This window comes from Myotis yumanensis, unplaced genomic scaffold (genome assembly GCF_028538775.1).
Source record: "Myotis yumanensis isolate MYYU_CA2020_CCGP unplaced genomic scaffold, mMyoYum1.0.hap1 SCAF_11, whole genome shotgun sequence".
NCBI classification, from domain to species: domain Eukaryota; kingdom Metazoa; phylum Chordata; class Mammalia; order Chiroptera; family Vespertilionidae; genus Myotis; species Myotis yumanensis.
In genome coordinates, this window is record NW_027223762.1 from 62,198,258 (window position 1) to 62,220,729 (window position 22,472).

Genomic DNA, 22,472 nt, shown 5'->3' on the forward strand with positions numbered 1-22,472 from the left:
CTCCAGTTCCATCCATGCTGTTGCAAATGGCAAGAATTCCTTCTTTTTTTACCGCAGTGTAGTATTCCATTGTGTAGATGTACCACAGTTGTGTTTATTTTTTACTGCATTTCTGGGAAATGTCTCCCCCATAACCCCCCCATAGGCATTTCCCTGGTGGCACCTCCCTACAGAAAGCAGATTAGTGACTGCCTGGGGTTAGGGTGGGAGGACAGGGTGGGGCACTGGGAAAGGGAGGCAACTGTTAACTGGTATGGGTTTAAAGTCCTACAATTGGCTCCTCTCTGAGAGGGCGTGGCTAGGCACTAGAGGGCGTGGTTGGACTCTAGGGCGGGCCCAGCCAGCTTAAAACCCTGCTGAGGGGTGGCTGCCCACACTGTGGTGGCTGTTACGCGTGGAGGCATGGAGGAGTGCGCTTGCCTCTGCGAAGTGGGCTCTTTGCTGGAATGTCGGTGTCATCAGGAGTGTCAGGGCCCAGCTGAGAGGGCAGAGGCCAAGGGCAAGGAGTGTCAACAGGATTGCCAGGGCCCAGCTGAGACGGCAGCGGCCTAGGGCAAGCCAGCACTGGCAAAAAAGCACCTCGAGGCGGACACGGAAGGGCGGTGCTGTGCGGGGAGTGGAGGAATCTCGAGCCCCATGCCGCCCCCGTACTGCTCGCTGCAGGACCTGCCAGTGGAGATGCTAGTGAAAATCTTCGCCTTGCTCCTGGGCACTGACCAGCCCAGCCTGGCCCAGGCCTGCACCAAATTCCACCACATCCTGCACACCGACAGCATCTGGAGACGGCGCTGCCGTGAAGAGTATGGTGTTTGTGAAACCTTGCAGAACCTGAAGATGATCGGTATGTCTTATCGAGAAGTCTATGCGAAGCTGTGCCACCCATACAGAAACATTTTGGGATTGTGGCAGCTAGATAAAGACTATGGAACACTGCTGAATGTAGTGGTAGATGGCTTATGCATTACTGGTGGGACGAGCAGGCCTTCCCATAACACCCATGTGGATGACCCAATGCAATTCAAGCCCTCCTTTAGAATTCGCCTGACAGAAAGAAAATCAGCCACGCTGGAATACCTGGATGACTTCTACAGCTTTTCCCACAGCCGCCACCTGCAGATTCAGAAGGACAGGTTCAGCATCCAATGGATCCAAAGAGACCACCGAATGGATTTACCACCGCAGATTAGGAGAGAACGGGGGCTGGAGCTGGTGCGGGAGGACAGACAGCAGTATGACTGGGTGACCTACTGCCGCCTCTACCTCCCGCCAAGCCACCCGGGCGACCTCATCAGGCCAGGCCTCTTCCAATTCAAAGACGAGAGCTTCAGACCAAAGAAGGTTGCCATACTCAGCTTCCATGGGAAGTATGCCAGGGTCACCGAGATCAGGGGAGGGTTAATCTGGACGTTTGAGATCCACCTCAGGAGCGAGATGGCCAGATCTTCTGCAACTTCAATGAGCTCTCCCGCGTGATCCGGGAGATTGAAGAGCAGGTGATCCAGAAGCAGCAGCAGCAAGAAGACGGGACTGAGGAAAGCCAGGGCCATGGCTGGCAGAGCCCTGCCCAGCCCAGCATCGGGGAGTCCAGGGCTGCAGCTTCGGAGGAGCAGCCTGCTCCGTTTGTTCTGCCTGTGAGCGTGAGCTCAAGAGACCAGAACTACCCCCGAACCTGCAGGATGTGTTTCTATGGCATGCACAATGTTATCTTAAGTGGCTTCCACAACCTCATGCGCCTCCCTGGAGTCATCATCCTGTTCAATGAGAACCACCTCGGGTTCATCTCGCTGGAGGAGAAATACTTCATCCTGCTTGGCAGAGTCCAGAACACCTTCCAGAATGTGGAGGCGCCATCCCCGCAGGCCTTCCTGGAGCTGCTCTCAAACATTCAGTCCAGACACCCTGTGATGAGCAGCTTCCATGCACTTTGAAGATTTGGCCTTCTGACCAGGGTACCCAGCTTTGTTTGTTTTTTAAATCCTCACCCGAGGATATTTTCCCATTGATGTTTAGAGAGAGTGGGGGAGAGAGGGAAAGACAGAAATAATCCATGTGAAAGAAACACATCAGTTGTTTGCCTCCTGCCCAAGCCGGGACCTGGGCCAGGCTGGGTATGAGCCAGCAACTGAGGTAGAAATAAACCTTAGACCAGTGGTCTCAACCTTCCTAATGCCGCGACCCTTTAATACAGTTCCTCATGTTGTGGTGACCCCCAATTTCATTGTTACCAGTTGAACATAATTAAAGCATAGTGATTAATCACAAAAACAATATGTGTTTTCCCATGGTCTTAGGTCTTCCCATCCACAGGTCCAGGCTCTATCCACTGAGCCAAACCAGCTAGGGCTGAGCATGTCCTTTTAAAAAGAAAGAAAGAAAAAGGAAAGAGCCTAAAGGTAGATAGTGGTAATTGTTAGATTGTACAACTCTGAATATAATAAAAACCACTGAATTGTACATTTTATTTTATGTTTTTAATTAAATCTTTATTGTTCAGGATTATTACAGTTGTTCCTCTTTTTTCCCCGAATAGCTCCCCTCCACCCAGTTCCCACCCCACCCTCTGCCCTTACCTCTCTTTCCCACTGTCCTCATCCATAGGTGTATGATTTTCATCCATTCTCTTCCTGCACCACCACACCGCTTTCCCCCTGAGAATAGTCAGTCCACTCCCTTTCTATGCTCCTAACTCTATTATATTCACCAGTTTATTCTGTTCATCAGATTATTTATTCACTTGATTTTTAGATTCACTTGTTGATAGATGTGTATTTGTTGTTCATAATTTGTATCTTTACCTTTTTCTCCTTCCTCTTCTTAAAGGATACCTTTCAGCATTTCATATAGTACTGGTTTGGTGGTGATGAACTCCTTTAGCTTTTTCTTACCTGTGAAGCTCTTTATCTGACCTTCAATTCTGAATGATAGCTTTGCTGGGTAAAATAAAGTTGGTTGTAGGTTCTTGGTATTCATCACTTGGAATATTTCTGGCCACTTCCTTCTGGCCTTCATAGTTTCTGTTGAGAAATCAGCTGACAGTCCTATGGTTACTCCCTTGTAAGTAACTGACTGTTTTCCTCTTGCTGCTTTTAACACCTTTTGTACAGCTCACGAGCTTTCTCGTGTTTCGCGTGCCATCTGTTAAGGACCGCTCATGAGTTTTCTCGTTTTTCACGTGCCATCTGTTATAGACCTTAGATGTCAACACACTGTCTTGTCCACATCGAATGAAGCGATCTCATTGGTGGAAACCGTACAGGTCAATCTATGAAAAACTATATAATTGCACGAACACATAAAGCATTGCAGTTACATTGTATTTTGGTCATTCTGTCTGTTCAGAATGGTTTACATATTTTTAAATGGGTTTACTATTTTAACCAATAGGAGGGCAGAGCTGCATCTAACACATATGTTTGAATTTCACTCATTCCTCAATGACTCAAGTGACTTCTTTGCCATATGGAACTATTGGTTTTGAATACTGGAAGCAAAATTGTTTTTCTCAATTTTTATCTTATGTACAATTGAAATAAACTGGTACCATATTAACACAGGTTTAATCTGCATTGCTTACATTGCCCATCACTCTTTTTAAGTCTAAGCATTCAATAATACATTAAGTGAAGTCTAGGTTTGTAGTACTTGCCATCTTCCCTGCTGTAAATGTTCTCATCATCATCAGAGTCAAACTGCTAAAATGATAGCACTGAACATGGACATGATAAGATATTTCAGTAGAACATCATATATTTTATTTCCAACATACTGATACAGTAGCAGCAAATATGCTCAAGACAAGACCTTTCATAATTACAGAGTAAAATAATTGGGACGTGGCAAGTTTTATACATTACTAAAAGTTTGTTTAAGTACAATTGATTTAACTGTAAATTTTTTTAAACATTCACTTTTGGTGGTTCCATACATGCCTGCATCCCTGAACCCAACTTCCTCCTGCCCTCCTCAGTGCTTCTTCCTCGGCATATGGAATAACTGCTGCAAGGACATATTCCACCTTTGTAATCAGTTATTTGAAATATCCTCCCCAATAAAGAGAGAATATACAAATGGACTGTAACACCGTCACAGAGATGGCTGCGCCCACAGTGGAGGCCATGTTCTGTAATGAGCCTTAACAAGCAATCAGCAGGAACTTGAGGCTGCATGGCATCTGGCCGGGGCAGGGACCTGAGGTTGTGCCCCCGACCCAGTGGGGCTTGACAAGGGACCTCAGACTGTGCCCCCTGCCCAGAAGGGCTAGACACGGGACCCCATGTTATGCCCCCCCCCACCCAGTTGGGCTTAACAGAAGAAGGTTGGGCCAGCCAGGTCTGGATCTTGTCCAATGGGAGTGGGACAAGATGGGTCTGGGTCTCAAGCAATTTTGAGGTGCCACGGGTAGACGGGCACTTGACTCTGGGTCCTAGTGCGCCCCAGACTCTGACAGGAGGAATATTTTTCATATACATTTTACTAATTTTCTTTCATCTCTGACACATCTATTATAGAGAAAGGGCAAATAGCAATATTAAAATATTTCCTCCTCTTTGCCGAAACCGGTTTGGCTCGGTGGATAGAGCCTCAGCCTGTGGACTGAAAGGTCCCAGGTTTGATTCCAGTCAAGGGCATGTACCTGGGTTGCGGGCACATCCCCAGTGGGAGATGTGCAGGAGGCAGCTGATCGATGTTTCTCTCTCATCGATGTTTCTAACTCTCTATCTCTCTCCCTTCCTCTCTGTAAAAAATCAATAAAATGTATTTTTAAAATATTTCCTCCAATTAATTCCCTTTTAATTTGCACAAATTTTGTGCACTGGGCCACTGGTATCCATATAAAGGAAACACATATAAAACCCAATGAATCCTATTCTTGCCATACACCATTACCTATTATCATGGAGATTCTTGTATCTCTCCATTTTCCAGTACATTAGTGGGTTATTTTACTTAAAATCCCAGATATATGTGGCCATGCATGGATAGCACAGTGGGTCAGAGACTCATCTTAGTAAAGCCAACGTTGCATGTTCCATCCCAGGTCAGGACAATAACAAGATTCAACCAAAGAATGTATAAAATTCTCCGAAACCGGTTTGGCTCAGTGGATAGAGCGTCGGCCTGCGGACTGAAAGGTCCCAGGTTCGATTCCGGTCAAGGGCATGTACCTGGGTTGCAGGCACATCCCCAGTGGGAGATGTGCAGGAGGCAGCTGATTGATGTTTCTCTCTCATCGATGCTTCTAACTCTCTATCTCCCTTCCTTCCTCTCTGTAAAAAATCAATAAAACATATTTTAAAAAATTAGTGGAACAACAAATTGATCTTTCACCCTCTCTCCCCATTTTTCTCAGTCTCTAAAGTCAGTATGTTTAACTTATTCACCCAATCAGTCCACACAGATGTGAACACCAGCACAGCCCAGGGGCCCCGTGGTGACCAGAAGCCAGGGTTCTCATGAGGGCAGAGCAGGACATGACTGAGGTGACACAGGGGAGGTGCTGCTGTCAGTGTAACTGGTGCGGAACTGGGGTGAGCTACACAACCACCCACGAGGAATGATGACGTCAGTGTGCTCCCTGAAACTAAAACCGAAGTGACCAGGAGAAGCTCTGGGCCTGGACAAGCCCCTGTGGACTCTGCACCCTCCAGCCAGGTGTTGAGGTGGGGCTATTTTAGATTCAGGTGGTTGAGGAGCCAGATTGCTCTCAGGTGTCAAGGCTGGGAGCCATGGTGGCAGCTGGGCAGGTGGGTGTGTGCAGGCAAAAGCCCAGAGCAGTTGCCAGCAGAGCTGGTGCTGGGTCCTTTTGTGTGGATCTGAGGCTCTCTCTAGTCCAAACCCAGGCTGGTGGCCACTCAGTCCCATGGTTAGTGTGAAATGGACTAAGCTCTGCTGCAGGGGTGACTGTGGGATCTGACTAGGAGTTGGCATTTCCTCCAAGAAAATTTATGATCAAGGAAGGTGCAAACTATTACCTATAATAAGTGCTTCCACCATTGAGCTGCCCAGGGAGGGAGTGGGCGACCTCTGCACAGGCTGATTATCTGCCCAGCAGGAGGGTTGCTGGCTGCTGAGCCAAGTGAGCCTCTGGTGGGTTGGGGTGTCTTCAAGTTTAGAGACTAAAGGAGGTGGTAGATATTTATAAAACTGCTAAGAGAAAATGACCCTGATCTGTCCTTAATAGGTAAACATCCACCCAGACGTGGCCAGTGTGCACAATGGTAAGAGCATCATCCCACACACCTGAAGGGGGTGCATTAGATTCCAAGTCTTGGGCATGTACCTGGGTTGCAGGTTGGATCCCTGGCCCCCATTGGGGTACATGGTGGAAGCATGCAGTTGATGTGTCTCTCTCACATCAATGTTTCTCTCTCTTTCCCTACCCATCCCCTACCTTCTCTGTGAAAATCATAGAAAAATATCCAAATATGAGGATCTATATCATAAAAGGCCTGTGGTCATAATGCTGTAATGGCGTCACGACCAAATGGGAAGCAGCTCTCGTGGTGGGCAGGGAAGGGCAAGAGCTACTAGCCTTGGAGAGCTAAGAGCAGCAATGGGCGGGGTGGCCAGCTGAGGCTGGAGGAAGCGAGCTACTTGTACATGATTTCATGTGCACTCGGCCTCTAGTTAACAGTAAAAGGGAACTCCCCCCCCCCCCCCCCCACTGCGCTGAGATAGGTCATCTGCCTGCACAGCCCACCCTTACTCATTCTTCTCTGTCTTTGCCTAGGATATTCCCACTGCCTTTGGGACATGGTCTGTCCTTTCCAGGGGTTGGCAAAGCAGAACCTGAGAAAAGGCCCTGGTAGGAATTTGGGTTCTGTGTCTGCCTGAGAGGAGCTGGCCAGGGCTCTTCTGTCTCCACCCAGAGGTCTCTCCAGGCTGCTCTTCCCCATCCCCAAGTCACCTGACCCACTGCAGCTGCACCTCCTTCTGTATCTGGGGGCGCCTCCTGATTCTTTGGTTCCCCGGATCGGTTCATCTTTGGGAAGTCCTGCCTACAGCCATCCCACACACACCCCTGAGCCCCACTATAATTGTTTGAGTCTCTGTTTTTGCATTTTTGGGATAATTTCCCACTTTGATTTAATTAAAAATAAAGCCCCCCCTCCTTAGCCTCAGAACAGTATGCGAAGTTATGAGTGAGGCTGTGACAGTTACAAGCACAGGGACACCTGTGTCTCAGTCATTGAGAAGCACTGTTGAGACTGAGACCTGGGGTGAGAGGAAAATCTGGAACCTTTCACATGGTGCACATGCAGTTAAGTTGGCATTTCCCTACGTGGAGGTGCGCGGTCTCTGACCGAAGGTGCACTCAGGGAGAACAGGTGACTGAATTGCTTTAAAAGACCTGAGGCTGCTCCATAGGGCCTCTGTCATGTCACTTGAAAACCGCAGGCGTAGAGAAGATGGGAAATGGGAGTGGGGTTCATCTGGCAGGACAAGAACACGGCCCCATTCTGGGGACTAGGAGCCATGGAGAGACTCTGCAAGGCAGGCCCACCACCCAGGAGACCCTGAGTCACGTGTTGTGGGTTTGAGCCTGGCTTCTCTCGCTGAGCATGTTGTCAGGTTGGCCATGTTGCAGTGTGAATGACCTGCGTGTGGACACATCTGCTGGCTATTTGCTTCCCAGTGGGTGGGCTATTGTGTGGTTCTCAAAAAGAGACACAAAACTCAAAACCTCTTTTATTTAAAAAGAAAAACATATGGAGAATCTTTTAGGTTAAAACAATAACAACAACAACAGAAAACCCTAAAGTATTCTCAAGGCTGCCTCAGGAGAAGATGTCAATCCTTCCACAGAGAGAGATGACTTCACATCTGCAGGAGGCCAGTCGAACTAAACCCCACCTCGGCCCATTACTCCTTCCCTCTGTGGCTCTTCCTGTGGGCCTTCTTAGATCGATTTGAGTGGCACCTGCATCTGTGACTATGGTGATGACCTGGGGACTTGGAGCAGGAGGTGTGTGGTCTGTCTCAGGACCTGCAGTGGTGACTTCTTAGACTCCTACACTGATACCTCTCTGGGACACGAGGGGAAGGGTTCCTTCTTTTGAGACTGGGTCTCTGCCTACTGGGATCCCAGTACCCACTTCTTCTGTACCGCAGGCTGGGAGAGCGATGGGGCTAGTCCAAGTTCCGGTAGCTTCTCCCCCGGTGATGGAGTGATGGTATCCTCTCCAACCTCACATCCTTTTCTTCCTGCTGTTCAGTGGACTTGACATCATCCATGTCCTGGTCCAGAGCACTAGCTGCAATTGCTCAGCTCCCTCGAGCACATAGTGTTTCCGTTGCCAGGCCAGAATGACATCACGGACTCTCACTTTGAAGAAGTTTATCAATGAACTCATCTACATGCATCAGTTCAAACTTTGCATTTCAGTTCTGGCTCCTAATTATTCTGTTGACATTGCCAGAGGCTCCAAGTACTTTTAGGAATCAATTGCATTGCCTGTCAGCCTCATGGAAAGTGCTCCCAACATGCAGGCAAACGGAAGTCTTCATTTCTTATAAACTCAACAATGATGTCCTTCTCCGCCTGAATCTGAAGCCGTTTCAAGGTCAATCACAGAAAGGGAGACACTACCCACAAACCTTAATGCCATGACTTTATGGACCACAAGTCTGGGGGTCAGTCCAAAGGACTCCTCTCTCCAGTGCAGGACTCATAGATTCGAGTCCGAATGATCTTCACCTGATATGGAGGGAGGTGCCATGGATGCTCTGATCCTCCGTCACTATGAGGTTCACCATTTTTAGAGCCTGTTGCCCTTATTGCGTGCCTTCATTAGCGGCTTCTTGGATGTGCCCTGACTGAGGATCGGACCCACAACATGGACCTATCTGGATGACCCTCTAGCCACAGAGCTATGGGACCAGGGCTTGAATGAGTTCGCAGTGTCCTCCTTCTTATTTATCTCCTCTCAAAGGCACATACTCTGCTCCTCCCTTCTCCCCCACCGTGACCCCACCCCAGGTGAGTCCTGCTGATCTATAACCTACTCACATAGCACCAGCATTTCCCCACCCCAGCAGCGTGTGTCTTTGTGCAGAACCAGATTTCTCTTACATTTTATGAGGTTGAGTTTCTCACCCATTGCCTGTATCGCTCCCAGGCTTTGTTTACAGTCCTTGGAAAGACCTCATCCCTGTGTTGATTTTGGGTGCAGTTATGGAACTGGTGAGTGGGGTAGGGGTTAGTGTTGGGGTGAAGTCAAAAGAAAAGGGAGAAAAGGGGAGGGGAGGAATAAATGTGAACAGAAGGAGACTTTATCCTTTGATCTCGCAGTATGCATTGAGATGATGGTACACTGCGTGTTCATAATGTTTCCTTGAAATGTACATATGAAACCAGACAACCGAGGGGTCCAGGCTGCCTGTCCTACTTGAGCCAAGAAAGCACAGACAGGGTGAAATCATATATGAGCGTTTATTCCAATAATGCCGGTGGTATGGGAGAGCAGCAGGTCACACAGTAAGTTCTGCTCTGTACCCACTCTCCCATAAGCCAGCAGGCTGTACAGGGAACAAGGACAAAGTTTCCATGGGGAAGTGGGCAAAAGGAGTAAGGATGGGTATAATGGTCACAGATTACAGGCAATGTGGGCAGTGTGGGCTGGGGGGTTGCAAAGGGCAGGGGGAATCCGGGACTCCATTGTTTCCTTTCCTCAACAAGGTTGTTAATCTTTCCATGATAGTGGGCAGCTCCCACATGGGGAGGTGGCAGCATTTCCAGGTGAGCTCCCAGGTCCCGCATGTAACTCCCAGCCAGGTTAGAATGTGCTTTCTTAAATCAGAACAAACAATTATGGGTAATAGAGCATGAGTAATGTTTCTTATAATTATTTCTTATACATAATAAGTAGTCCCAAATATTCTATTTCTGCCACTGACATGTACACTTGCCAAACCTGTAACTTTAGTCTGTGTGTGAATGGGGTTCCACACAATGATTCTTATTCATTTATTTGATTTATCTATTTTATTTTAAAACCTGTATGGTTTTATTAACTGACGGTCTCCCCAGTTAATTCAATTTGAAAAAAAAAAGAGAGGGAGACAGAAAAAGATATAATGATTAGTCAGGTGTCCTGTTAATACTCACTTGCTTTTAAAGTCCCAGCCCCCAAATTTGTCTAGGACCTTCTCAGAGGTCCAGGATGGCTCCTCCCACAAAAATCCATTTGAGAGGGACTAAGGCACACCAGCCTGCTGGCGACTATCAAATTGTTTCACCTCCAAGTGGGCTGGCAGGGCCCCTGTTCTGATCACTGCCTTATGCAGATGTTCCAAGAGCCCCTTCTGCTGCCAACGTCACCCTGTGCAGCCTCCCAGGTGGCCAGCGACTGGATCTGACCAGAGGGCATGCTGCCGGGCACTCACACCAATTCCTGTGGTGAGAGATGGTACCCCCAAGGGGACACCGGAGGGTTGGAAGAGCAGGTGCCGGTGTGGCTCAGCCTGTGGTGGGCAGGGGCAGGGAAGAACACATTGTCTTTTCCATCACCCCTTGGCAGATTGCCTATGCAGCTGCCTGTGGCCAGGGTGCACAGTCTCAAAGGGAAACACACAGACACCTCAGGCACAGAAACACACGGAACACCCCCGCCTAAGATGGGCACTCAGGTGCAGGGCTTATGGCCAGGCTCACGGAGACCAACACTGTAGACACAGGTAACAACTTGAGGGGAACGCACACACAAACACACAGATAAGAACACACTCGGCCACCCAGACAGTGCAACAGGGCAATCCCACAAACACAACAGACACAAATAAACACACCAGAACCGACATACGTGGAAACATAAAAAGGACACAAAGAGGACACACACACACACACACACACACATCAGAAACACCGAAAGGGGTAGCAAATTCACACATACAACCAACACGCCCACATGCAAATAAACACTCCTCAAATCCCGAGTCATACTAATTCACTGACTTGAAGGAAACATTAAGAATTAAGGTGCTGCCCTGGCCAGATGGTTCAGTTGGTTGGAGCATCATTTAATTTACTCCCCGCACCCTCAGAAAAAATTGAGGGTTCAATCTTGGTAAGGGGCTATACCTCGGTTGAGGAATCCATACCTGCTCGGGGCTCATAAGGGAGGCAACTGATCAATGTCTCCTCTCATTTTGATGTTTCAATTTTTTTCTCTCCCTTTCTCTCTCTCTAAAATCAATGACCATATCCTCAGATTAAGATGCAAAATGTATTAAGTTGAGTTTTCAAGAACATCCCATTAAATCCAGAGCAATTCCTCTAAAACTGTCATCAGAATCATCTGAACCCAGTGGTAGTCTGTCTCCTTTGACCTAAGAGGCTAAGACCATCGATATCATGGATCTCAGGAAGATTCCACACTATTAGGGTCATTGTCATAATCCTCTTCCTGCTTACATTTAAGCATCAAATTCTCATGATTTCTGAATAAAGTCATCACTTAATTTTTTTAACGTAAGTTAATCTTTGAGAGATAAAAATGAACTTACCCCTGGGAGAAGGCAGTTCTGAGAGATTCCAACATGGCTTTAGGGAGATAGTGGGGTGGGTAGATCCCATAGTCAGCTAGAAAGTGTGCATTACATAGAGAGACACAGGTTTCTAATGTGTGAAAACACTGCCAGCAGCACAGGAAGCAGGAGCCAGCCAGCTTGCAGCCTTTCATAAAGCAGAGCGACCCCTGGAGACCACTTGGAAGCCGATGTTGGGTTTCTAGAGATGGTTTTTGAAAAAAACGTATTGAAATGTCTAAGGCTCCGCATTATCTCAGATAAGGTTTCATTGGTTGCACATCCTGCCCTATATTTGTGACCTGTGGCCTGACCTTCTGAAATTCTGTGGGAAGTTACCATCATTGCTGCCTCCTTGGAAAGTTCTGTAGTTGTCATTTTCCTCTGGAGCACTGTGCTTGCGGTGAGTATACGAAGTACCTTACAGACACACTTTTGTTGGGAGCCATTATAAATCACACATGCATCTCCAGTTTACAGCATAATAGGTTTCTGGCCCCTCCAAGCCAACTCCCGGTTTGGCCTGGAGTTAAAAGACAACCTTGCAGTTTGGTCTGGAGTTAAAATACAACCTTGCAGTTTGGTCTGGAGTTGAAGGACAACCTTGCAGTTTGGTCTGGAGTTAAAAGATAGCCTACCCTCACCCTAAGCACAAACCTGCTACATCTCCGCTGATAAGCTCACAGCTGCGACATTCCAGAGCCCTCCTACATCCTTAATGATAGGCTAATCCCATGGACCCTCCTTGCCCAACCCCCCTCCTCTAGAACTACATAAATTCTACCCGCTGTAAAAATAAAACAGAGGCTTGATCAGAACTTTGTCTTGCCTCCATTTCTTCGCGTCTCCTATCCTCTCATTCCTTTGCAGGATTTGGTATGAAGTACCCACGATGCGTGCCCTGCAGGTCGGGGCATAAACTGGCGCCCAACGCGGTCTCCCTCTCCAATCCTCCTCAGGAACGTTCACCTTTTGTCCGGCCGGACCTCCCCTTGGCGCCACTGGGATCGCCCTGTGAGTCAGCCTGCTTTTTTCCTGGTCGCCGCTCTGCTTACCCGCTTTGCGAGTCAGACCTGCTACTTTGGTAAGTGAACGCATTTATTTTGGATAGGCATTCTCTTCCCTCATTGCCTCCCCCCTTGTCTCCTGCCTCTAGTCCACTTTGAGCACTCTCTTGTCATTTCGGGGAAGAGTGAAAGGTACCCGATTTTGGCGGAGAGAACTCCGAATCACTCAGGCTTGTCCCTTGGTTTCGTTCCACGTGGTTGACTCCTTCCTAAAACCCTGAGTTCACCTTGTCTTAGTGGTCTTTCTGAGAAAATGGGGACTCCAGCTGAGACTCTGAAGTAAGTGTTTTTGCCTACTTTAAAGCTTAAACCGTCCACCCAAACTCAGACGTAAACCAGTAAGGACTTGTGTCAGTGTTATCCGGAAAAACTCCTTGCCTACTTAAAAACGCAGGCCGTCCACCTTGTGAGCACTCATGGGGTGCCTGACTCCCGACTGGTGAATACCTGCGGGTCCTAGCACGTTACCTGCCTTACAAGGGTCCGAGTTGGCGGGTTATACCAACCGGCTGTTTACGTAGGAGGAGTGGGCTGCAAAAACAGCTCTGAGGAAGGCACTTGAAAACAAGTTTCGATCTGGGGAGCTCTGATCTAGGGGTCCGAGTTGGCGGATCATACCAACCGGTTGCTTACGTAGGAAAACACACCTGTGGCATAAACAGGACTGAAGTAGTCTCAGCAGAGAATTTCAACATCCAGACCTATGACATGTGAACGGGGGCCTCTCTTTTGAGGTGACGGTTGGCATCTTCCTCGCTGGTTCGTCTCCTTGTCGACTCCTGGGCTGACCTGGCACGGGGTTTATACGTCCCGGAGGCTTACGTGGAAGAGACTAAGACATGGGTCAGGCTCTGAGTTCTCATGATCTGTTTCTTGAAGGACTCAAGGAGTCCCTCAAGGCGCGAAGATTTAGGGTTAAAAAGAAAGATTTAAAAAGCTTCTTTACTTTTATTACTGATCTCTGTCCCTGGTTCCCTCTCGAGGGTATTATTGATATTAGATGTTGGAAGCGTGTAGGTGATGCCTTACAGTATTATTATCGTGTTTTTGGCCCTGAAAAAATCCCTGTCCCTGTTTTCAGTTATTGGAATTTGATTAATGATGTCCTTAAAGTCCACTCCCATGACTCAGACGTTAAACAACTAATTGTCACAGGCGAGAGCGTCCTTCGGGACTCATCCTGTCCTTCCTCCGCTTGTCCCTCCGTCTGTGTTGACATGCCTGAGGATCTTAAGCCTAGTCCTCCGGAGGAAATCCCTGATAAAAAATGCTCAGATCCTCCTTCTAAACCAAATACTCTTACACAGAAACTTTACCCCTCCCTAACTCCCTTTACCCAAGGACCGCAGGATAATGCCCTTTCCCCTAAAGATCAGGACATCCTTGATAAAGCTGCCGCTCATTATCACAACGAGGACTTCCCTTTCCCACGCTTAACGTCTGCCCCCTCTGCCCCTTCATTTAAACCCCCTTCTTACATACCTCCTCCTTCCCACAGTCAAAGCCTATGTAGGGTGAGGGAGAGGGACTGCTGCATTTTTATCATGTGGTCCCGAGACCTGCGATCTGCCTGCCCTTCCTGATAGATTTACAGTAGGTCTCTGTCAGGGGACAGCATCTGCTCTAACTGGGGCAGGAAGAGAGCTGAAAACTGCTCCTGAGCGGGTGTGATATGGGGTAGTGGCAGTAGTATTCGCTAGATAGGGTAGTGGGCTCTCAGCCTGCTGAGATGGAGGAGCCTTGGGCTGGAGGCAGATAGGTCAAAAGTGGTAAAAGAGGAAAAGGATTTGAGCCTCTGGGGCTTAAAAGAGGAAAAATCTAGGAGGGAGAGCAGCTAAGGAAATGGTTAATGCAGCAAAGGGGGGGCGTCGGCAGGGAGAGCAGGGAGAGATAGTTTTTGTTGTGTTTTTACTTATCTGAACTATGTTGGACTCAAGGCCGCAAGCTGCTAAGCATAGTAAGTTTTTCTCTGCTCCATTTTGTTCTCTTTAACCCTTCCGATACTAAATTAGACTGATACAGTATACTTGAAATTGCATGGGGGAAGAAGCACCTGCTCTTAGTAATCTAAGAAATACTGGCTGTAAAGGATTGAGGTTTCTAAGAATAAGGAATTACTGAGTAGAAGGTCTGAGGCATGGTTATGCATTTTTAAAAGGACATAGAAAGAAGGTTTAAAGGCTAATTTGAAAGTATGAAATTTATAAAGGTTGTGTATGTGATAAGAAGGAGAAGAGAAATGTTGAAAAGAAATTAATCAAATGGTACAGGCCAGTAAGCCAGAGAGAGTTTGTTATAACTCTGGAGAGTCCATAAAAAGGACTGGCAAGGAAAATCAGAAGATCTTAAGGCAGGTCAGTGGCTTTTTCTCCTTATGTAATTCCTCCAAAATTTGGCAATGCTAAATAAGTCATGGCAATACATTTCTTTGCATAAATTCAATAAGACTGGTTTCCAATAGTGGTTTTATTAACCAGAAACTTTGACTGGAGTATCATGTTTTAAGGAACCCTGTCTAAGCTCTGAAGACTTGAAGCCAATAAGAGTGCCATAGAGAAAACCTGGTATCTTTCTTGGTAGCCCTGAAAATAGCTGGCGCTGGAGCGTCAGGCCCATGCCCTACCATCACTGGCGGTTGGTCAGAGTAGAGGGGAGCAAGGAACCCCCACGCACTCTGGGCCGCAACGAGTAGGAGGGCTGCTGAGAAGGGCCTTGAAGCAAGGACAATGGGCAGCAGATACTGCAGGCAGGCCTGATGGCGGCTGGATGGCTTGTCTTCCTGGCCCTATGGGGCACATTAGGATTCAGTCATGAAATTCCAGCAAAGGTAGTCGGTTACCATTCTTGTTGTGTTTATGCAGACAATCAGGCCAAATTGAATACAGTAAATAAATTGGTATTTTAATGAACGGAGGGGTAATTTTAAGGAGAAAAATCCTATTTTAATAAGAGGTTGTTAAAACTGAAATGTTTTCTTTCCCTCCCACCAGACCATTTGTTACAGTTTGTCTCTTCCAGGTCACAAGCCCACCTCCTTCTATGCTCAGGCCCTTCACAGTAGAGAAGCCTCAAGAAATGTTATAGCCCATGTCCTCCAATGCTTAACTACTATAGGAAAACCTCAAATGATAAAAACAGACAACGGACTGGGCTATACCTCACAGGCATTTAACAATTTCTGTCATCAATTTAATATCAAACATATAATTGGAATCCCTTATAATCCCCAAGGGCAAGGTATAATAAAACGGGCTCATCAAACCCTTAAAAACACCATAAATAAACCTAAAATCATCCCCACTAGTGATGGCAAACCTGGCCCATGCCCCTCTGATTGCCAAATGACTACACAAATGCACTCCACTTGCTACTCCACTGTCCAACAGTGTTCTACCCCAGATGGAAAGACATTACTTACTGCCATCCTAGAAAGGACTTATTCTGGCTCTTTTGGAGGTGAGTATGACTATTCCCAGAGTCGGGGACATTCTAAATATGCCCAGGCCTCCTGTCATGGCACCATCGGTAAACCTGTCTGTTGGCCCCCACAGGCACCGATCCACATATCGGATGGTGGCGGACCAACTGACAGAGTCAGGGAAGCCCTAGTTCAGAACCAAATTGAAAAATTCATTAGAAACATGTATCCTCCCCTCCACTATCACCCTTTAGCCTTACCTAAATCACGAGGAATAGATCTAGACACCCAAACCTTTGATATCTTAGAAGCCACACTCCGTGCTTTAAATGCCTCCAATCCATCCCTTGCAGAAAACTGTTGGCTATGTATGACCCTAGGTACACCTATGCCCCTTGTCATTCCAGATAACATCAGTAACATCACTTCTAATAGTAATTGTACCCTCAGTTTGCCCTTTAGAACTCAACCTGTTGCATTCAACTTTTCCTCATGTCTACAAAAACTCCCCCAGAATAATAGTTATAATCTAGATGTAGGCTTCGTTAGCTTTGTTAATTGCTCTCCCGTTCACAATCACAGTTCCTCCCTTTGCCCCGCTCCGGGACGAGTGTTTGTATGTGGAAGTAATATGGCCTATACAGATCTACCTTTAAACTGGACAGGATTATGTGTTCAGGCTAGTATTCTCCCTGACATTGATATTATTCCTGGGGGAGAACCTGTCCCCCTACCCAGCCTTGATTACATTGCTGGACGCAGTAAGCGGGCTGTCCAATTTATTCCTTTACTTATAGGACTGGGAGTCTCTGGAGCTGTGGCCACTGGCACAGCTGGATTAGGAACCGCATTACATACCTATAATAAATTATCTAATCAATTAATTAATGATGTTCAGGCTCTTTCAGGTACTATCAATGATCTCCAAGACCAAATTGACTCCCTAGCAGAAGTAGTTTTACAAAATAGAAGAGGATTAGATTTACTTACAGCAGAGCAGGGAGGAATATGTTTAGCCCTACAGGAACGCTGCTGTTTTTATGCCAACAAATCTGGAATCGTCTGAGACAAGATAAGAAAACTCCAGGAAGATCTGGTCAAAAGGCGAAGAGAGCTGTTCGAAAACCCCCTTTGGAGCGGACTCAATGGCCTACTCCCCTACCTGCTTCCTGCACTTGGCCCCCTTGTCAGCTTACTGTTAATTTTAACCTTTGGTCCATGGGCTTTTAAGAAACTGACAAATTTTGTCAAACAGCAAATTGATAGCATCCTGGCCAAACCCATTCAGGTTCACTACCACCGTTTAGCTACTATAGACCGAGAACGTGATTAAGATTGCCAGAGCTCCCTCCCCACGGGGACAGCATAAAGCCAGAGGAATGCTTACCTACACTCTATATAGAGGATTGGTATGGGTACCGTCTGGGTGCAGGGCAAAGCACTGCAAGGGAAGGTCAAAACAGAAAATCAAAATTTTCTCGACCGCCTCTGGATTTCTCTGTGAGCACACCTGGTTTGCATAGAGGTTGGTATCCATACATATATAATTGTTGGCTCTGCCTCTCCTCCCCAAAAGATACCAAGAGCCACCAGAGGTGAGATCTGCCGATCTCATGGGAGGAACCAGGTCACTACTCCCCCAGTCGGTTAATGCCCACCCTTAACTAAATGGTAAGGGAGGAATTGTTGGGAGCCATTATAAATCACACATGCATCTCCAGTTTACAGCATAATAGGTTTCTGGCTCCTCCAAGCCAAGTCCCGGTTTGGCCTGGAGTTAAAAGACAACCTTGCAGTTTGGTCTGGAGTTAAAAGACAACCTTGCAGTTTGGTCTGGAGTTGAAGGACAACCTTGCAGTTTGGTCTGGAGTTAAAAGATAGCCTACCCTCACCCTAAGCACAAACCTGCTACATCTCCGCTGATAAGCTCACAGCTGCGACATTCCAGAGCCCTCCTACATCCTTAATGATAGGCTAATCCCATGGACCCTCCTTGCCCAACCCCCCTCCTCTAGAACTACATAAATTCTACCCGCTGTAAAAATAAAACAGAGGCTTGATTAGAACTTTGTCTTGCCTCCATTTCTTCGCGTCTCCTATCCTCTCATTCCTTTGCAGGATTTGGTATGGAGTACCCACGATGCGTGCCCTGCAGGTCGGGGCACAATTTAATAATAAAAAAGCAAGTTGTTTCAGCCCCCGGACCTTCCCTTTGCACTCAGTCCTGCAAGGTTACCTCTGGACACAGAGTTTGCTGGAGGTGCCCACAGCAGCCATTCCGAAGGCAGCCCGGGGCTGAGATAAACTGTGAGTCTTCCCAAGGGAAAAGTGAAGTGCTCACCCAGCACTCACAGCCCAGCCAGGACCCCACCTTCTGATCCTGGTTGTTCAAAGGAGCCACAGGGCCACCCTTCAGCTACCAAATGGGCCTGGCATGCTCCCTGAAGGCCCTCCGCCTGGACTCTGCCACCCCTTCCTAGACTTGCTCAGCAAGATTCCCACCGACTACCCCTGGCTCCACCTTCCCCCGAGCTCCCGCCATCTGTCCCAACTCTCCTGCCCATGGTTTGTGGGCTGTCCTCCACTAGAACCCCAGTTGTCAAAGGAAGGAGACTACGTACTTCCAGAGTCTGAAAGAGGTGGGCTCAACAACATCCATGCCCTCAGACACTACAGATCTCATGTGTGCCTGCCCTTGGCTGGTGTCCCTCCATCCAGCCTGATTCAAGTTCTGGTCTCTAGAGCCTTCCTTTCACCCACCCACTTAAGAACCCAGGCCCATGGACTGGCAGTAAACGCCCTCACCAACCATGTTCAACCCACAGCCCAGCGGCGCACTGTCCCCTAGAGCTCAGGGCTCATCACCTCAACACAGCATCAGGGGTGTGCTCTGCACAGGCCAACCTAGGGAGGGGGGACACTAGCCACAGCACATCCCTACAATGTGCTATGATGTAAAGGCCAAGCCCCTCCTTCTAGAAACCCTTGTATTGCAGAATGTTCCCGCCATTAAAAAAACACAGCACCATTTCCTGGAAAATCCATGGTACCTCCAGGACCCTTTAAGGACAGGGCTTCATTTATAATTAAATCAAAGTGGGAAGTGACCCCAAAAATGCAAAAACAGAGACTCAAATGACTCCAGTGGTGCTCAGGGCTGTGTGTGGGATGGCTGTAGGCATGACTTACCAAAGATGAACCCATCAGGAGACCAAAGAATCAGGAGGTGCCCCCCATACAGAAAGAGGTGCAGACGCAGTGGGTCAGGTGACTTGGGGATGGGGAAGAGCAGGCTGGAGGGAGCACTGAGCAGAGACAGACTATGCCTGGCCAGCTCCTCTTAGGCAGACACAGAACCCAAATTCCTACCAGGCCATATCTTGGGCTTCATTCTGCCAACCCCTGGGAGGGACAGACAATGCCCCAACTGCAGTAGGAACATCCCCGGCAAAGGCAGGAAAGAGTGAGGAGGGGGTGCTGTGCAGGCAGATGACCCATCTCAGGGCTGTGGGTGAATGGTTCTCTCTCTCCCTCTCTCTCTCTCTCGTTTCTTTGGTTAATCCTCAACTTAGGATATTTTTTCATGGTTTTTACAGAGAGTGGAAGGTAGGGGTTAGGTAGGGAAAGAGAGAGAGAAAAACATTGATGTGAGAGAGACCCATTGACTGGATGCCTTGCCCATGCACCCCAAGTGGGGCTGGGGATCCAACCTGCAACCCAGGTACATGCCCAAGACTGGGAATCTAATTCGCCACCCTCAGGTGTGCGGGATGACCCTCTTACCATTGAACCACACTGGCCGAGTTGGGGTGGATGTTTACCCTGTAAGGAAAGATCAGGGCCATTTTCTCTTAGTAGTTTGATAAAGATTGATCACCTCCTTTAGTCGCTAAACTTCAACACACTTCCATCACACCAGAGGCTCACTTGGCTCAGCAGCCAGCAACCCTCCTGCTGGGCAGACGATCAGCCTGTGCAGGTCAATGTTGGAAGCGATTTATTACAGTGGAGTGGGTGGGGCCTTCCTGGATCACAAATTCTCTTGGAGCTCATGCCGGCTCCTAGGTCAGGTCCGTTAGTAACTCATGCAGCAGAGCTTAGTCCATTTCCCACTAACCATGGGACAGAGTGGCCACCAGCCTGGATTTGGACTAGAGAGGGCCTCAGAGCCACACACGAGAACCCAGCACCAACTCTCCCTGGCAACTGCTCAGGGCTTTTGCCTGCCCATATCCTTCTGCCCAGCTGCCTCTGTGGCTCCCAGCCTTGACACCTGAGAGCAATCTGGGTTCCTCAACCACCTGAATCTGAAATAGCCCCACCTCAACACCTGGCTGGAGGGTGCAGAGAGCACAAGGGGCTTGTCCAGGCCCAGAGCTTCTCCTGGCCGCTTCGGTTTTAGTTTCAGGGAGCACACTGGCATCATCATTTCTTGTGGGTAACTGTGTAGCTCACCCCAGTTCCCTATCTGCTACACTGAAAGCAGGGGCACCTCGCTCCTGTTCCCTCAGTCAGTTTCTGCTCGTGCTCTGCCCTCATGAAACCCTGGCTTCTGGTCACCATGGGATCCCTGAGCTGTGCTAGTGTTCTCATGTGCATGGATTGACAGGGTGAATGAAACAAATATATGGATTTCAGAGAGTGAGAAAAATGGGGAGAGAGAAACATTTATTTGTTCTTCCACTGATTTTAAACATTCCTTGGTTGATTCTTGTAACTGCCCTCACCTGGAATTGAATCTGAACCCTTGGGGTTATCCAGATGAGGCTGAGACTCACTGCACAATCTATGCATGGCCAGGCATACATGGGATTTTAAGCAAAATAACCCACTAAGGTACCTGAGATTAGATATTGGATGGGAGGATCTAGTTCAGGAGTGGGCAAACTTTTTGACTCGAAGGCCACAGTGGGTTCTTAAACTGGACCGGAGGGCCGGAACAAAAGCATGGATGGAGTGTTTGTGTGAACTAATATAAATTCAAAGTAAACATCATTACATAAAAGGGTATGGTCTTTTTTTTTTTTTTTAGTTTTATTCATTTCAAACGTGTTCCAGCTTGTGTTCCAGCTTGCTTTCTGGGGATTTTTCATTGTCTTTCTTGTCATCCTCATTGCTGTGGCTTTCCATGGTATTGCTGTCCTTTTTGCTTATGCATTTATCTCTGAAGAGGTCTTCCTAGTTTGCCCACGGCTGATCTAGTTCTTCCCCTAGATTTGGGAAGTTCTCATCCACTATGTTTTTGAACAGACTCTCTGTACCCTGATTCCTCTCTTCCTCCTCTAGAATGCCTAAAATTCAAATATTGCTTTTTCTGATGGAGTCAGATAGGTCTTCTAGAGCTTTCATTTTCCTTTTGCTCGGGTCTCTCTCTTCTTCCTTCTGCATCATTTCTTGATTCCTATCTTGGATATCACCAGTTCTTTCCTCCTCCTGGTTGGTTCTGTATTCTAGGCTCAGTAGTTCGTGTTTAATCTCTTTAACTGCATTCTTCATTTCCAAAATTTCTGATCAGTTCTTTTTTAGAGTTTCAATCTCTTTAGTAAAGTTCTTGTTTTGTTCAGTCATTTGTTTTCTGAGTGCTCTGCATTTCCTGTTAGTATTTCCTCATATCTTGTGGAGTATTTTCAGAACTGCAATCGTGAAATCTCTGCCATTTATATCACACTAGAGGCCCAGTGCACAAAAATTTATGCACTGGCATGGGGGGGGGGGATGTCCCTCAGCCCCACTTGTGCCCTCTCACAGTCTGGGACCCCTGGGGGGATAATGACCTGCTGGCTTAGTCCCGCTCCTGGATGGCAGAGGGCAAGCCCAATCCCTAGGTGCCTGCTCCTCAGCCTCTGGTCAGGTTCAGAGCAGGGCCAATTGGGGAGTTGGGGAGCCGCTCCCTGTCATGCACAGAGCAGGGCGGATCGGGAGGTTGCGATGCCACCCCCGGTCACACTCAGGGTAGGGCTGATCGGGGGGTTGGGGTGCAGCGCCCTGTCACACTCAGAGCAGGGCCAAGCAGGAGGTTGTGGCGCCACCCCCTGTCACGCACAGAGCAGGGCCCATCCGGGGGTTGGAAAGCTCCCCCCTGTCACGCACAGAGCAGGGCCCATCCCGGAGTTGGGGTGCTGCCTCCTGTCACTCACAGAGAAGGGCCGATCAGGGGTTTGGGGAGCTCCCCGCTGTCACATGCAGATCCGAGAGTTGGGGCACTGCCCCCTGACACACTCAGGGCAGGGCCGATCGAGGAGTTGGGGTGCTGCCTCCTGTCAGGCACAGAGCAGGGCCGATCAGGGAGTTGGGATGCTGCCCCCTGTCAGGAAAAAGCAGGGCCAATCTGGGGGTTGTGGCGCCACACCCTGTCATGCTGCTCCAGGGGCAGGGAGGCCTCTCGGCTCCGCTGATCCCAGGACCCTAAAGCCTTGTTGGCTCAGCTGATCCCGGGGCCTTGAGGCCTCCTGACCCGTTAA

General features: G+C 48.2%; 2 pseudogenes; one reads left to right on the plus strand and one right to left on the minus strand.

Moving 5' to 3' along the window:
• The first annotated feature begins 636 nt into the window (after window positions 1–636).
• LOC139019303 (F-box only protein 31 pseudogene) lies at window positions 637–1,928 on the plus strand (annotated as a pseudogene).
• Window positions 1,929–7,863: 5,935 nt separating this feature from the next.
• On the minus strand, window positions 7,864–8,757 carry LOC139019304 (pre-mRNA-splicing factor 38A pseudogene; annotated as a pseudogene).
• Between the last annotated feature and the right edge of the window lie 13,715 nt (window positions 8,758–22,472).